Source organism: Tachysurus vachellii, chromosome 6 (genome assembly GCF_030014155.1).
Source record: "Tachysurus vachellii isolate PV-2020 chromosome 6, HZAU_Pvac_v1, whole genome shotgun sequence".
Taxonomy (NCBI): Eukaryota; Metazoa; Chordata; class Actinopteri; order Siluriformes; family Bagridae; genus Tachysurus; species Tachysurus vachellii.
The window spans coordinates 9,244,320-9,262,674 of NC_083465.1; the positions used below are offsets into that span (position 1 = coordinate 9,244,320).

Consider the following 18,355-nt stretch of genomic DNA (forward strand, 5'->3'; position numbering starts at 1 on the left):
TTACGTCCTTAAATGTTATATCAGTGGGTCATTACATGGAAGTTCACTATGTCAACAATTATAAAGCTTCCTTCATTAAATGACAGCACGTGTTTGATTTCTTTGTTATTAGACTTACATTACAGTACTTTCTGCCATTTAAGTCTCTGTCAAAGAGCTGTTGCTATAAACACTATAATATCAATACGTACAAACGAATTACATTTAGAAATTGGCTTGTATGTAATTACTATGAGGGCTTTGTCTCTGTGAAAAAACAGATGTGGAAGAAAGCGAAAAAGAAGAAAAAGAAGAAGAAGAAGAAGAAGAAGGAACTGAAGATAAATAGTTGAGCCTATCTGTAACAGGATCTATAAAAAGGAACTTGAATCTGTGCTTTTCTGGCCTTGAGGCAGTTCCTTCTCAGGAACTTTTGGTCAAATCTTAAAAAAAAAACAAAAAAAAAACCAAGCTTTACATTCCTCATGATCTCTATGTCACTGAAAATCAGCAGAACCCTTGACTGCCATCTGGTGCTGGTGTTCTTTAGTCTCCTCTCCTAAGTGCTGATGCCAGAATTTGGCCTTGTGCATCTCTCTGCTCAGAGTTTGTGTTGATGTAGGTATGTTTACTAAACAACGCCAGTGTACATAGACATGGCAGAGACTTTTCTTTACACAATGCTATGATTTTTTTTCAGTAAACACTTCATATTGTTTCAGGTGTAACAGAGAATCCAGAGGGAACAGTGGGACAAATCAACACTTTCACAGGATTACACAAGAAGGTAAAAATCCAGGAATAATCACTGTTTTAGATGGTTACACATTTATAAATTACTGTTCATTTTTCTCAGTATCTCAAACATCAATATCATTATGGATTATTCAAGTTCAAGTTCAAATTATTATTATTATTATTATTATTATTATTATCATTATTATTATTATTATTATTATACATTACGACCTAAATTCAATTCAATTCAAGTTTATTTGTATAGCTCTTTTTACAATTGGCATTGTCTCAAAGCAGCTTTACAGAACATAATCATAGAACAAAAGGTTAATATAAAGAATAATAAAAAGATTAATATTAGATGTATTTAGTTCACAATGTGTATGTATTTATCCCCATTGAGCAAGTCTGAGGTGATTCAGGCAGCAGTGGGGAGGAAAAACTCCCTTAGATGGTAAAGGAAGAAACCTTGAGAGGAACCAGACTCAAAGGGGAACCCATCCTCATATGGGTGACACTGGAGGGTGTGATTACAAATATACAGTCTGATACATGTTGTATTGATGCAAAAGATCATATGAAGTTCATGAATGTATAAACTATTTTTACTGGCTGGTTTTAAAGGCAGCATCTCAAACCGCATGAACTAAATTGGTCGTCACCTATTGCTTACTGTTTAGTAGGTAGGATGCGGATTGGGACGAAGCCCAAATCTTTGGTCCCACCTGCTTTTTCGTTCCACTCAACGCGCACTGCGTGGGGATTCCTCAGGATTACCCGGCGTGCCTCGCGGGAAAGATGGCGCTGGGAGAGACGAAAGAAGGATAACTTTCGTTCGGATCCCAAACAACGTACTCTCAGTGAGGGCTGGATTTCGGCGCATTGGTCGTGTCGTTGGAAGCCAGTGAAGCATGAACGGCGGACCTGGTGTCTGTATTATTGCAGTAGAGAACCGAGAATAACGTTAAATGACGAACTGCGGCTCCTGACGATAGCAAAGTGTTAGTTAGCAAGCAGGCGGACTGGTGGTGCTGAGTGACTTAACACAGTGCACAAACTTTATCACCGTGGCTTGGAGTACGAGCTTGTTCATCTAATCTGATCGTCTGGGTCTCCACAACGACTTAGGAACAAATAATAGGCGGTAAGAACAACGTACATTTATCACTGTTACTCAAATAGTGCGTGTTTGTTTGTTTGTTTGTTTATTATTTCTGACAGTAACTCGGTCACTGATTATCGAGTGGAGATCAACACACCCAATAAACACACTGTATGGTTTAATTATCAATATGAATCTCAGTTATAGAGCGTTACTAAGGTCCAGGTGATCAGATTAATCAGTAAATATGCCATAAACAGACCAGAGGAGACTGTTAAACAGCCTCAAGCTGGACCTAAAAATGTCGCTCTGTCGTTGTCTGAAACCGACTGCTGTTATCATGAAGAGAAGCCGAACTGATTTTAACTGTAATATAAATGCGACGACTTCACGACCCTTTTTAATCATTGTTTAGCGTCAACCGATTCAGGACCCTTTTGTTTTTAATTCTCTCACACACTGATAGCAACGTGATCCTGAGTGTGAGAGGAAAAGGGTTTAATAATAGGATTGAATTCGGATTAAATCGGTTCCTTCAGTTGAGTTCTATGTGCAGATCACGTTTGTCAATGTGATGTGAAAGAACAGATCTCTGTGTCAAGTCACTTTTGCAGTAAGGATTGAAGCTTTATCCTGGTAATGAGTTGACAGAAAATCCATTCAAGACACCGATTGCAACCCACTTTAGGGTCAAAATGCAAAGAGAAATGTTTTCACCGACCTCTTACTAAGCCTCATCTTCTGTGTTGATATGTAATGATGCATGGATACATTATTTTACTTTACATTCTCCACATACACACTATGGCAAGCTGGATTTTATTGTATCGTGTCAATCCACTTGCTGTTTTTCTGCAATCAGAACGCGTTTCATGGGTTTTTTTGTACCTGGAAATGTCAAATAACAGAATCAAATTACAGCTCTCGTGCCATTTCAATGAGACTTTACAAGCACTTAATAAGTATGTGCCAAGAAAATAACCTATATGTAAGTGTAATGTACAATAGTCTATCAGTCAAAAATGATAGGCACAAGCTGTGTGTTAGAATTGGTAAAGAAAAAAGAGAAAGAAATCTTTGTCCAGTTTACTCAGCTGGTAGCTGATATCATACGGTTGCTTTAGTCTTGTTGGTCTGTAACAGTTAAATGTTTGTAAGGATTGATAGTGGCATCTAAACCTGTTTAGCGTTAATTGCAATCATGAGGAAATGTGGAAGTAACTAAGAATATGATTCATTAAATGTGCCTCAAATTTCATAACAAATTATGTATGGTATCACAGAACATATTTGTAGCCCAAGGACACCTGAAACAATTTTACTGATGTGAACAATTCTAACTTGATGAGTTTCTCAAGTAGGATTTGATTTTCATGGAGTATTTTGACTGACTTTGTTCAGTCTTATTAAATAACTCAAAATCTTTACATTTCACATTTAAACGTGTTCAACAGAGGTTTAGAAAGTAATGTAAGCATTTTCAGATCACTGAGCTTTTAAATTATATATCTAACACATTTGCTCAGGATTTCTGAATCCTAGTGGTGCACAGTTGAGTTTAGTAGCATTCAGATGTTGTTAAAGTCTAAACCAGTTGTTTCTTTAGGTCATTGTTAAAGGGATACTCACAACTGGTTACAGTGCAGATGTGGAAAACATTAACCTTTAGTCAGTGCTTATGCTGAATTGCTCATTGTAGGGCTGGGCAATTAATCGAAAAGTAATCGAAATCGACATTCAGTACCTATAATCGATCAAATTTTTCCAGGTCGATTATTTCGATTACTTTCCCATTAAAAACAGTACCGCGTGTGAAGTCACGTGACCCCGTTACGTTACGTTATTCCACCGACATGTCGAGCATGGAGAGCTTAAACACTCAGACAACTGAGCAAAAAAGAGCAGCTTGTACCAAAGAAAAATGCAGTCTCTGTCGTTTGGACACATTTTGGCTTCAGTAAGGATGACATCGAACAAAATGAAGTCAGATGTAGACACTGTAGAAAAACAGTTTCGACGCCAAAAGGTAACACCACCAATTTGTTTCAACACTTGGAGCGCAATCACGTTACTGAATATGAACAGTGCATGGCTCAAAAAAAAAACAAAAAGATACTGACAAGCGCTCAGTAACAAGTGCCTCTGCAAAGCAGATGTTGATGATAAATGCATTCACAAATGCCACACAGTATGAGAAGAGTTCAAGAAGATGGAACGAAAGAAATGACGCAATTTGTTATTACATCGCAAAGGATATGACTCCCTTGGCTACAGTGGAGCGAAGCTATACAAGAGTTATTTTATTTAGAAAAGATACTGCTTATTTTCTACTTTTAATATGAAAAACATTGAAAATAATTTATTTTGTTTCCAAAAGTGCAAGTTATTTATTTTTACTTTTTTTTTTTTTATTTTTACTTGTTACTTTTTTTTTATAAGAACAAAGTGCCTTTGTTTTAGGCAATGTGTGCTTTAATTTCAGTTGTTCAACATTGATGTTCAATAAATAATCATAGCTAGTAGATAGTGTGTTTCCTTCAATTATTTTAAAATCAAGTAATGCACCCTTCATTAAAAAATCTCTTTGTAATATGTGAGCATATTTACTAAACAAAACTTGTCAGTGAACTATGAGAGCAAAATAAATAAAAATAAAATAATCGTTCATTAATCGTAATCGAGTTAAAATGTTCAATTAATCGAGATTTTGATTTTAGGCCAACTTGCCCAGCCCTAGCTCATTGTTTACCTCTTATTCTGTTTAGGCTGCATTTAAGGTGATCGTCATTCATGTTATAGCGGCCAGATGGTTGAGCAGTAAAGCTGTACAGACCTATCAAGTCTTGGAAGCGGTACGATATGTGATGATGGTACTGCACTTATTGCACGTTTTCTGCTAACGGCATTTGTGAGTCAGTGGACATATACATGCTTGGTTCGCTTCTGATGTGTCAATTCCTTAAGAATGGTGGTGTTTGAATGGGATTTTATCAATTAAGACATTTCCGGGGATTTGTAAAACGATGTGTTGAAAGTAGTGCAAAGTAGCACCACTATTAGCACACCTTAGCTACTGTGAGGGGTTGGAAGATGGGATAGACCTGTGTGAAGTAACATTTCATTGTGATTGTATTCTGATTATATTATATTATATAACCAGAACCTTTTCTCACTTTGTGTAAGATTTGCACTTTGGTCTTGCTTGTATTAAAGTGCAGGTTATCGCCAAAAAAACTCTGGATCCTTCTTTGCACACAAGAAAAATAGGAGACGTATAAATTAGGAATGTTTTACAGTTGCAAGTATTTTGATCCTTCTGATTTTTACTGGCACTCGCTGGAAGCCCTGCCATAATAATACATCACTCCATAGTACTGTACTGTACAGTACTGTCCTTAAACCTGAAATAGTGGATATGCTGGTTTTTCTTTTTTGGTTTGATTTTTTTTTTGTTTGCTGGTTCTGGAAGATTAAATCATTTTCTTAATGGTGAAACACAAGCAGGGAAAAAAAAATCAATATTTCACAATCCTGCATGGGGAAGGCTGGAGAACTGCTAAACGTATGGCGATACATGTATGTCTGATTCAGTATTTCACTGATTCAGTGTTTCCTGATAAGTGATTTTATGCTTCACAACTGATATTTAGTCAGTTATTAGCGTCCTTTATGAGGGTTTGACATATTTTTGTGCCAGCTGTTTGGATACACATTGGGTGATCTCCGTAATTGGAGCTTGTAAAGCAGAGTGGCTGTGCAAACTGTGGCAGTGAAATCTGGGCTGCACTTTTGTGCTAATGAGGAGAGATGAAGCACAGGCTGGTGCACTTTGATACACTGTCAAATCAGCTGCCTTTTTATCAAAGCAGTTGCTTTTTTAAAAAATTGTTTTGAGTTAAAGGATTTGTGGGGAAAAAAGCCTTAAAACGGCCTGAGGTATTGAGGCATGCGGTTGCAGTAGTGCACACGTCTTTCAGGGCTGTACTGTGTACTGGGCAGGTTTAGGTGATGCTGAATGAGTTTGCATGTGAAATATTGCAGTAGATAATGTTTATATTTCATCATTTGGAACTTTGGCACAATCCAATTGAAGTGCAGTGTTGAGTAGTGGAGGGTTATGAGCCCTTCTCAAGGTGGCTTTTAAAGCTGGCATTAGTGATTCTACTGCTGTAAAACAACACTGTGATCATGATCTACTTATAATGTGGTGAATATCACAGGTTGTTTTGGAGGGATGTGTGAAGGCGTTTAAAGTAAGAAGGTTACCGAGTCTGTAGCACTGTGCACTGGATCCATTCCTCTCCTCAGTTGTGCCCCAGTCATGGTGGAATGCTCTTGAGTAACCACCGTTTAATTCTTGTGCAAATTAGCCCTTCAGCTGCCCACTCTTATTGTCAGCATGTCAGGGCCATGTTTTATGTTTACTGCGTCAATCCAGTTATCTGTGACCCGCAGTATAACCACTGCATTTTGCTTTCCAGTCTCTCACGGTTCAGATACATTTTTTTAAGCCCCTTGAATGAGTCTCAAGATCTAACTGTGGATTAATATTATCACAGTGTCTCTCTGTGTCCTCATTAGTTCTTCATTCCATCCTGGATTTAGTTTTTATGTTCAGGGTGTTTATTTTTTCCTTTCAGAAAACTACTTCTATTAAAATTGGTAAAAATTATTTGCAAGCACAGGATTCTTCTTTTGAGCTACTACTGGTGAAGACACAAAGTGTAATTACTTTCTATCAGAGCTGGACTTTGATATACATGAAATGTGAAGGGCTTTGGATGAGTGAATGTACCATATGTACAACTTTTGGCCCAAATTTACTTCTGCCATTACAAATTCGCAGACTGATTGTTTCCAAAACTGTAAAAAAAAAACAAAAAACAGTGGCCATTACAGTGGAATGTTGTCTCTCATCATGGGTCATTTTAAGACATACTTTTATTTAGCACAACAAAAGTAACAAGAGGAAATAACTTTTATGCTCGCCTCTTTTCCTATAACCAGATTTCAGCAGAACTATAAGCTATGTTTTTTTAATTTGCTCTTTTCTGTCACAACCACTTGCTTATAAACTACTAACAAGTTGATGTGGGAAGAAGTTAACTTCATCCTCAAGGACCTTTAAATTAAACACATCCCTCAAATGAAGTGTTTGCCTGACATTTCCACAGTACACTGCCTAGGAGAATATCCTTAATTTCAGGTGACTCTTGATATTTGTTCACAAAGCGTTTAACTTGCTATAAACACTACATAAGCGGAATCTATAAAGATGCAGATTTTCCCAATGCCATCCTCATTGGTGGAAAAACAGCAACTTCCTGCTGTCCCTTAGCAGAGATTAAAGATTTAAAAAATACTGGATACATGTAATGACAAGCCAAAGGGACAGTTATTCTTGCATACAAGTACACAACTGGTGCTGTGAGCTTATCTCTTGTATCACAGCACGACAGCTTTACCCCAAAGGTGTACAGAAGCCCAAAGAGAGCCACATATTCTCTGGTCTGTTTTATGCTTAAAATGGTTTCGCTTGTAATTCCTTTAGAATGACTTCTTTCCTCTAGTCATGGTCTGCATGTTTGGATTTGATTTCAGCCACGTCACTAATCCTTGCACAGCGAGTATTAGTTATTTAAGAAGGTTTTCAGACATCAACTCTGTCTGGTTGTATATTAGGAACCCCGGGGGTGGAAGTGTCGTGTTGCAAGTGCCATCTTGCAATGGCACCTTGCAATGGCACCTCAGCTGCCAACACATAGCAGGACATTCATTGACTCATACAGTATGACGCTCTCTGTGTTCCTGTCTCCTGCTCACTGTCTTGTCCTGTTTCCTCTGAATTTGGAGCCCTTCCAATCAATGCCCAATATCAACCAGTTTCGCTAAACATGTCCGGGTGCTGTTTTGAGATATTTCTGCTATCGATGTTTCCAGAAAGACAAATCAGTTCCAGTATGCCATGCGTTCTTTCACCCCGACAGACTGGCAGACTATTTATGTCAGTAGGGCGGCTGTGCTACTGTGTCAGGTTACCTGTAGTAATGTAAGTGATCTAGAACTCAGACTGACGTAAAGAAGTTCCGGTAATCCTGTCTGCTCTGTGAATGTACTCATTGACATTAAAGGAAGATGCACAGGGGCTACATGTGACTTAATCTGCAGTGTTCTCTGAAATTGTTCCCTTATCCTGTTACCTAAAGGGTTTCTGCAGCAGACCCAAGATTGCCTTAAGTTCTACTGATTCCTGGCACCTTTGCAGATTGGATATTATGGCTGGTTGAGTGCATCCTTTCCAAGGAACAGTGAATCAAACCCAAGGAGCCAAAAAAGAGCCGCTTCAGCGTTGTTCTGACCTCCCATGAGGTTGACCGGTACCAAGGAGACATAAAGTGATTACAAATCTCTCTAGCTGTTAAGCAGCGATTTCTGTTTCTTTTTGGAAAGCAAGCACATGTATGCGTACATGCTGCTCGTGCATTCACATCTTCATCGGCTCACATTTTGGATTTGATGGGCACATGTTAATGAGTGCCTTTTCATTTTGCACATGCTTTGGCACACTTCCTGGCATTCTTTCTAGTTGGCAGCAGGTAGCGCAGCTCGTGAGAACTGCTTGTATTTCTGCAGCTCCACCATGTCAACCAATGACCACATCCTCAGCTGTTTTCTCTCATGATATCTCTTCCAAATACTGCACTCTGGGAATTTTGTGTCATTTCTGTTGTCTGTTCCTTTTCTCTGTACTGCTTAAACCCTAAAGGTCCTAATCTGTGTATCCCTTACAAGTCTAATATATTGAGAGCACACTGATCATGTTATCATATTCTTTCAGTGAGATCCTGTAACATTACCAGGAATCATTGCACTTGACCAGTAGACTGATATCTCTGGATCACAATGACCGACCCGCATTACAGTTCATATGCTAGGATTAGCACTAATCCAGAATTTATCAGTAGCTTTAAATTGACACCAGCCCCATGTGCTGCAGTCTGCAGTAACTGTGAGAGAGTCAAACCTCAAGCATTTTAACTTCCTTTGGAGCTCTGTTTCTGGTTAAAAATACCCCCAGCTGGTTTATTTAATATATATTTTTGGGTGCATTTATAAAATCATTCATTAAGAATATTGTCAATCATGGAGATCACATTTTGCTTACAACCTCAGAGATTCAATTTGCTTTATTTTGGAATCACATAAAAGGAGTGTTTCCAATCAGAAAATTTCTTTAAGATTTGGTTTAGTTTTCAGAATTGAGTTCAATCCAGTTGTGAAGCCAGTCTCATGAACCATGTTGTATCATTATGCTCCTAGTAGATAGGTTTCATGGCCATACCTTGATTTTAATAAAAGAATTGCTCAGCAATCATCACCCAATGAAAGACTGGCAATTTTGACCTTTACTGTTGAATTTTGCACATTTCCCTTCAGACAAGTAGCTGTCTTGTTAATTAATGTGTGTACTTTGCTTGCTCTTTGCTTGCTTTCCTAAAAGCTTTTAAGTAGGGCCTGATATCCTGAGGGCACTAGATGCAGAAATATAATAAACTGTCTAAATTAGAAGTAAAAGTCAAAAAGCCTGCCTGGATTAGATGTCTCTTTGTCCAATACTCTCTGTGGTCTCTGACTGATTTTCAGCTGGCGGCTCATATAACACAAGGCTGGTGCACGCAAATCCAGCCGAGGGACACGCTGGCAAGCTGAATTTCAGTCCTAACACACACAAAAATGACACTCTCCAGAAAAACTAATCAAAGCAATGTGTGGATCCAAAAATACATCTAGAAGATAGCAGGAATTTCAGAATGTCTGTAAGTCTGTCTGTCTGCAGGGCTGAACATGCTGAACATGGGGTGGGGGGTCTTCTGGTTTTATATACACACGTGTATATACAGTATATATATATTCTTTTAATATAAATATAAATATAATTTTTTTATAAATATTATTTTGTTATTGTTACAGTTTCTTAGAATGACCATAGGATGCACTTCCACCCAAATAATTGCTGGCAGTAACATGACCATGTAGGCTAATGATTGGCCAGCAGAATACCAAAATATGGCCGCAAAAATCTTCACAGATCTACCCCCATGTTTGACAGCTGGCTTTTTCATCCATTAACTCTATCTGCTGTTGGGAATAATGTAAATGATGATTCATCTGACCATATTATTCGTTTTCAGTCTTTATCTGTCCAGGTTTTATGACCTTTACACCATCTTTTTCACATTTTTGCATTGTGTCTGTTAACAATGGTCTAGCAAGTGCAACTCTTCCATGGATGTTGGCTTTGTGAAGTTCTCTGCAGACTGTTTTTATGGAAACAGGGTCTTTTAAGGTGGACATTAAGTTCTGCTGTCACGTTTGCTGCAATAGTTCTGTGTTGTTTGGACACAGTCCCTATCATTGTTTTGATTTTTTGTCCACTATACTTCTTTACTGATGAAGTCCTGTCATGCTTTACGCACACAGTCATGATCAGTTTCCTTTGGAAGTCTGACAAGTCACCCATTTCAACAATGCCTAATCACACCATTTAATTTTCACCTAATTTTAGCCTACACAAATAATATTACCCCCATAACAATGTGTGTTCACTTTACGTTGTCCGTCCCCTGTATAGGAGTCATGAGAAGAGTTTTTGACCAGATCTCACTAGGTACCAGTTCATTAGCACAGTACTAACTCAGGCTTGCTGGAAGTAGTCTTGGTTTTTCTTTGATGTTACATGGTGATTCATTGAACATCCTCTTTTGAGATGCAGTGTTCTGCAGAGCAACAGCAGGATCAGAAACACTTCATAATATTGTACATCATTGTCGATACTGACCTACTTTTCTAGTGATTCTCAGATTTGTAAACTGCCTTTGGTTATATAAAATCTGTCCAGTCTGTGGAGACTGAGTAGAAATCAGACATTGCTTACCCACGTTTACAGAACAGAACAGAACGGGGGGCATAGAAGCCTTTATTATCGCCACATATACATTACAGCACAGTGGAATTCTTTTCTTCACATACCCCAACTGAGGATTCATATTGTATATTTCTTGGTTACTGTTGTACATATATTTACATATTTATCTGAGCATATCTATCTGACTATTTGTCTGATGTTATGAAAAGTTACATATGATTAGCCTCTTAGCCTAAATGTCTCTCTGTGACAGACAACTGCACTTTGGATTTCTACCAAATTACGTTAAAAAAGAATGACAGATTATGGCTATGGACTTTATTGAGAGGTAGACTAACGTAGATCAGACTGAGTCTGTAGCTCATCCGCAGACCAATTTTAATACATCTCTTTATACAGCTTGTTTAATTGGAACTTGAAGACTTGGAAAAACCTCTGTCTCTGACATGCCAGTGAAAGCCTAGTGGAACAAATCTGCTTTAATAATAATTCCTAATAGCACAGAGTTAATTCTTCTTGTTGCCTTTCTGTAATTCTACATAAATTAATAACCTTTGCTTTGGGAGCAGAAATTTTAAGTCTTATGTGCTTAATTCTCTAATCCATCACACAGAGTATGATTCAGTTAAACTTCGGCTCATTTTAATCAGCATTTATTACATTGAGAAAATCCCCCATCTACTAATTATATTCATAAGATGGACTAAAATGTGGCTTGCTTTTATGCAACAGTTCTATGGGGAAAAAAAAGTGACATTTTGCACATAATTTAGACAAATGTATTCTTTATTTTTTTTCCAGCTAGCAGAACTTGATCTCGATAAAACACACACTATTGCAGATCTGTTACTAGGTTGTACACATTACTTCATGTGACTTCTTATTGCTTCCTGAAAAATTGGCTTCCCTTCTTGATTTTCATTTCCTCTTAATTTTTAGCCATAATTTATATTCCCGAATAACTGCCATGTCTGCTGGTTGCTCTAACACTGCTGTAGTAATTGTTAGGACGTGGAATTCTACAGTATGTGGCAAACACACCTGAGTGGAGTGATGCACATAGTGACAATTCCCAGTGTGGTTATTGTAATTATAGTCATGTCTCTTCTTACGGAGCTTCTTTGTCAATCCTGAAGTTCTCCCCCTGGTTGGAGTCTCATTGCCTGGTGGTCATCCTGCCCGGGATTGCTGCATGGTCAGCCAGTGACTCATGGGATTGTTGGAGATGCCCGGTGACCGTCATACCTTCTTTGATCCAATGTTGCATCAGCCAGCTGTATGGTCTGGTCTTTATCAGCAATCATTTGAAGACTTTGACAGAAAGAAATTAGTGTTGGGTCTTTGCTGAACTCAGAGTTTACGATGACCCATTAGCTCTCGGTTGCACTATTATAAACTGTTGTAGAAAGGGCATTATTTACATTTACATTATTTACTGTCCAGTGTGAGGATGGGTTTCCTTCTGAGCCTGGTTCCTCTCAAGGTGTTTCTTCCTCATATCATCTTAGGGAGTTTTTCCTTGCTTTTCCTATAGGGACAGATATATAGTATTTTAAATGATAAATTCATATTTTTAAATTAATTTTAAACTTTGAATGTACTGTATATATTAATTGTTTTTTTTTCTTATTTTTTCTTCTTCGTATATATACGTGTATATATATATATATATACGTGTATATATATATATATATATATATACACACACACACACACACCTTTCAGGGTAGAATCAAGTGATTAGAAATTGACTCTCTCATGCGCACACATGCACGCACGCACACACACACACACACACACACACACACACACACATACTCAACTACATCTCTGTCCCTCAGTCAGCAAGTGGCACACTTTTAATGACATTACAGATTTAATTTGTGCATAATGGCCATGAACTGTAATTTTTGTAATTAATATTTAACTACTTAGCTAGTTGTTTCTTTTTCAACCTTGTACTACTAAACATATGAGCTTCTAGGCCTGGCATGATTGATGATTGTATTAGGAGTATTGATTTGAGCTAACGAGATCCTGATCAGGTAGGACGATCGTGTCACACACTGTCTTTAGTTTTAAGATAAATAAATAAGGGAAAAATACATTTTTGTATCCTCTGTGTTTCCTATTAGCCTACTATCATCATATACAAACTTTAATAGCCTTATTAGTGCTGTCTGACTTCTGAGCAGAGCGTCAAATCCGTTCTGTCAAAGAAATAAAACCATAAACGTCTTTGCCAAAAATGAACCGGGTTTCAGTTCCAGAAACTTATCATTGTGTTGTTACCAGGATGACTTCACAATACAAAAACTCAATAAGTGGCTTTGCTGCTGTTCAACACAGAGCACATGTACATGTAGTTTACCTCATTCTAATTTTATGATTAGTTAATCATTTGTTTGTCATTAATTAGATCCTGATTTCAGTTTTGTAAACATTCCTGGCCTTGTTAAAGGTGGGGTCTCCGTTGTTTGAGAAATGCTTCAGAAAACTGCATTGGGCCACCAAACAAAACAAAAACAAAACAAACGTGTAGCCAATGAGCAGAAAGGGGTGTGTCTTTTCAATATGGGCGGAGAGAGTGTTCAGTGCGCATGTGTGATATTAGCAGAAAGCGGTTTTAACATTGACATGGCGGATAAAAACAAAGAAATTAAGTGAAGAAAGGCTTACGATAAGGCAAGAAGTAGGACCCGTGTTAATATAGGATCAGCTTTCCAGCACTGGAGAGAACTGAACATCTTCCGCATGAAACGGAGCTAAACCTTTCACGGTACAACACACAGTACTACAAAAACACATTTGGATTACCATAGTATTACTCATTGAGTTCATTTATTGATAAAAATATACCCTCGGTGAGCTGCCCCAACAGGTTCCGCCATAATACTTGTCTGGGTTATACTTGGGTTATACATGGTGTATGTGTGGGGCGGAGCTATCAAAACAGGGGTGGGACCCATTTGGGTTAGGGGTGTGTTTGTTTTGGTGATTTCAAATGTCAACATTGGCCTTCCGGAGACCCTACCTTTTAACTAGCAGTAATTTACATTTTAATCCGTATAAGTAACTGCAGCTACAGCTCACTTATTAACCAGCTCCTTATTATTTATTTATTTATTTATTTTTTGCTTTAATGACATAATGTCTGACCACATTGTTTTCCTTTCCCTAGTCCGTGTCACACCCCTCCTGCGTGATGGGAATTACAGGTGTCTGTCCGTATCTCCACCGTCTGAAAGCTCTAATTATCATGGTAGAGAGTAGCGCCATCCCTCCTGCCCAGAGAGCACAACTAATTATATGCCCTCTTGTACTCACAGGATAGTTGTTTCACTGTCGGGATGCAAATCTGTGACCTGCCAGCAATAAGCTGAAGGTGGTTTTTAGCACTAAAAAGTTTGGGGACAGACACGAACTCGCAGCATGATGTCTGTTTGCACCTGTAGGTTCAGACATCACAATATTAAGACATCATCCTTTATAGTACTGCAGCCAAGTTGAGAAGGTGTGCAGAGGCAAATAAACCACTGACGAAATGGTACTTCTCAATAGCAGTGTGTACTAGTGGTTTAGTTGTTTACATGTCACATGAGTAGGGTTGGGAACCGAGAACCGGTTCTTTTTCAGAACCGCTTCTGTTTTTTAACAGGAACCGGAACCGCGCAGAATTTTTTAGTTTCGGTTCCAAACGCGGTTCCGATGCGATGACTGGCAAAGCGCTGGGAGCGGTCACTTTAAATAGCCATGTCTTACCTCATGATTATTAATTGTTTTACAGTCACGCAACCAAATTAACGCAGCTTACCACAGAAATCAGTCACTCGCGCTGCTGTGCTGAGGTACGCTTTGTGTTAAACATGTCTAAAAAAAAAGTCTAAAGTTTGGATTAATTTCCAAAGCTACAACAAGGAAGCAAATCTACCCCATCATAAAAAAAAACAAAAACAAAACACATTTCCTGAAAATAAATGTTGTAGTACAACTATCAGGACATCAGTGATGTGTGTTCTGAGTTTGGTGACAGTAAAGTATATTACAGTAAAGTTATTGATCTTTTAATATTATGAAAAATCATAAAAAATAAACAAAAACACATTTATCCCAAATAAGTGTTGTAGTACAACACTCAGTACATCAGTGATGTGTGATCTGAGTTTGGTGACAGTACAGTGTATTACAGTAAAGTTATTGACTGTTTTTTGTTTTCGCTTTTCGGGTTTTGCACTTTGCTGACGGTCTCTTGGAATCTGTCTCTTAGGTGTTCGCACATAGAGACTTATGTATTTTGTCCAACTCGGAGGAAAGCTGATATTGAGGAAACTTGGGTTGTAGCTGCGTTGTAGCTGCCTCTCTACATTACTACAATAAAAAAGAGGCGTTATTTGTGTAATAAGAGTGTTTAGGTCAGGAGCTATTGACTCGGGAAATTCGAATCTGTGAATATGGAGCCAACTTTACTTAAGTCCCTCTGAGAGGGTTTTCTCCACAGCTGGAGATACAATAAGCCAGGAAAGGTCTCGTCTTCTCCCAGAGAAAGCAGACATGTTAAATTTTCTTCCGAAAAATTGCTAACTGTTTTGCTAAGTTGTAATTCAGGATGTTAAATTTGATGTTGAATTTATTTAAATTTAAATTGATATGAATTGAAATGCTCTGTTTAAAATATTTAAAGAGTGATTAATAAAAACAAATGGAATTGTTTAAGTATTGTGCATTATTTTTCACATTTCTTTTATTATGGAATCGAAATCAGAACCGGGAATCGTAAGGCAGAACTGGAACCGGAATCGGAACCGGAAAATTCCTTTTGATACCCAACCCTACACATGAGGGTTTTTTTATATAACACCCTCATTTTGCACACGTCAATGTACAGATGCATTTGGCTAACTTGGGGAAAGACTGGAAGTCTGTTCATTCACCTGTTGTTTTACGCTGTGCTGCTCGGTTAAATCGGCATCTCCAGCTGAACGCTTGCCTCAGCAGCCTGTCTCATTAACTTTAGGTCTCGCCTAAATGCACATGTACATCAGCTCCATATTGGTTCTGGACTCTGGACAATGAAACTGGAAAACAATTATTTTGTTCTCTGGTTATTTCTCATTCATAAATAACAGTATAATCTGTGACACTATAGGGTTTTTCCATACTGTGACTAGAGATGGCATGATAGCATGTACACTGATACTGATGCTGAAATCTTGAGTATCAATCAATATAGATACCTAGCTGATTATTATTTTAAAAACTACTAAGCTTTGAACGTATTTTCAAAACCCTTACATGTAAATAGTGCCCATTCTAAAATAAAAAAAAATCTTGTCCGGTCTTTTCTATTTGTTACACCATCTTTTTTCCTTTTTTATCTAGTCCCTCTGTACGCTTAAGACGCACAACAAGGCAAATCAACACAGTAACATTTGCAGGTTTTATGTGTTTTATGGACTAAATTAAAAACGTATCCTCATGCAGGTAAAAAAATAAATAGATGAGGCTGTAAGAATACTATGAAGCAGCAGGAAAACACAAACACAAGCCTAAATTTAGTACGCATTTAAATGAAGACAGCCAGTGACTTGGCTGCCAAGACTGCTAGAGGATGTTTACCTTGTGTATTGAGGGAATGATGGGAAATCTGGCAGGAAATCACCGGAGGGAAAGCAGCCGTTACAGTAATCTCGAGATGACATGGGACTAAACAAACATCCTAAATGGTCGCTCTAGGGAAATGACCGGTTCCTACAGAATATCCTGAATATCTAAGCCAGGTTTGCAATGAAAGAATTTAAATGAAAGAACTTCCTTCAGGATTAATAAAGTTCTGTCTTGTCTTGTCTTAGCAATATGTTGTTCTGCTGTGGGATCCGATCATCTTGACGCAGAGATGCTACGTCAATATTACGGAAGGGGTTTGGCTACAAAAGTTAGCCATTTTAGGTTGCATGAGAACCCAGAGTGACTCAAACCAACATGCCTGTATCTTTTGTGACTTGTTCCATGTACCATAAAACTCAGAATCAAGCTGTGGTTACATGACATTATACTCACACACTTACTCTTTAGATGTCTGCACTACAGAATGCTTCACAGTGACCTCAAAACTTGCTGCTGCAGAATATCTGTATTGTGATCATGATGTTATTTGAAGGCCATATCTCTCACCCCTTTGTTCCCATATTGCTGAGTGTGAACAAGAACAGAATTGACGAAGGATGTCGGTCTCCGAGGGCCGTCCTGTATCCAGCTAATCTAAGTATATCTCAAACACATGCTTGTGCGTCTCTAAGCCTCTTCCAAAACGAGCTGTTGTAGCTTCAGCTGGATATCTGCAATAAATCAGTCTCAGTCAGCCATGAAATTGCTGCTTCTTTTTGGTCAATAGAGGGAAATGAAGATAAAGGGAATGAATTGAGGACATTGTTAGACGTGTCTGTGTGCATCTCTGTCTCCGTCAACAAGCTCATTCACTGGTGAGTTAATGAAAGGCGGAACATTGGCTTCACACCTGGGTGAAAGCCTTCATCTGTCCTCAGTCTCAGCATGCTTTAGTGCGTTTTGCAGGTATCTGCTTCCCATGGCTGATTTTTTGAGTGGCAGTATGATTCATCTGCCTCTTCACTCACTCACACACACACACACACACGCACAGCAGTTACTGGACTTCAGCAGGGCAGTGCTGCATTCTGAGAGACTGTAACTGCCTCTGTGGTTAGCTTTGCCCACATATCAATGCTGTTCATACTTCTGCTTGCAATGATTTTTGTTTTTTCCTCTGTTTGCCTTCCAGCTGTTGTCTTACATCAAGGACTATTTACTTCAGATGCACATTGTTTACTCTTGCACTAATTACTTTTTAATTTAGCCTGTGAAAAATAAATGAAGTGGGATGTAAGGCTGAATTATATTTCAGCATTAATAACATTAATAATAATTCTTTTCTGTCACAATTTTAAAATCAAAAGCGAGTTAGAACAAAAGTGCATGCGGAATTGGTCAGTGCTCATATGGCTGCATTTAAGAGCTGAATCAACAGCAACAGCATCTTGAATCAACAGCAGCACGTATAACATGTTACCTTGCTGGAACCGTAGCTGTCTTGTTCACACACGGACCGTTTATTTCAGCTGCTCGGCTCCCACTGAGGCCAATCTGATTACATTTAAACATCTCACACCATGTTATTTCCTTTCATTTCATCTCATTTTTGGAATCACTTCAGTATATCAGGAGCATTTTATTAGTCACTCCCTCAGGTTGCAATTAGGAAGCTGTGTTAATTACAAAACAGCACTTTACACTTAAGAGCCCGCTGGCATTTGTTTATTATGATGATGCACTTGGTGCTGTGATGGATAACACACATGACTGTAGACACACTCGTCATTTATGGCTTTGCAAAATTTCTTTTGTGCGCTCGTGCAAACATGGTGATTTGGAGAGAGAGTGTTAGCAGTGATTAGTCATTATTTTAAAGGAATTCTTTAGTCATTTTCTATCTAATATGAGATCTGGGCTTTCATAGTTTTACTTTATATCTTTACAGCCTTAACTGAAGCAAGTTTAAATGTTTTTTATGCATCCATGCAGGCAGCAAGATGTTC

At 38.2% G+C, this 18,355-nt stretch overlaps 1 protein-coding gene across 1 annotated transcript in view; it reads left to right on the forward strand.

The window, feature by feature from the left end:
• The first annotated feature begins 1,483 nt into the window (after positions 1 to 1,483).
• tjap1 (tight junction associated protein 1 (peripheral)) overlaps positions 1,484 to 18,355 on the forward strand; it is a 51,302-nt gene continuing 34,430 nt past the window's right edge. Inside the window, exon 1 of the mRNA XM_060872090.1 lies at positions 1,484 to 1,861. The gene's annotated coding sequence lies outside the window, so the exon portion shown is untranslated. The remainder of the gene's footprint in view (positions 1,862 to 18,355) is intronic.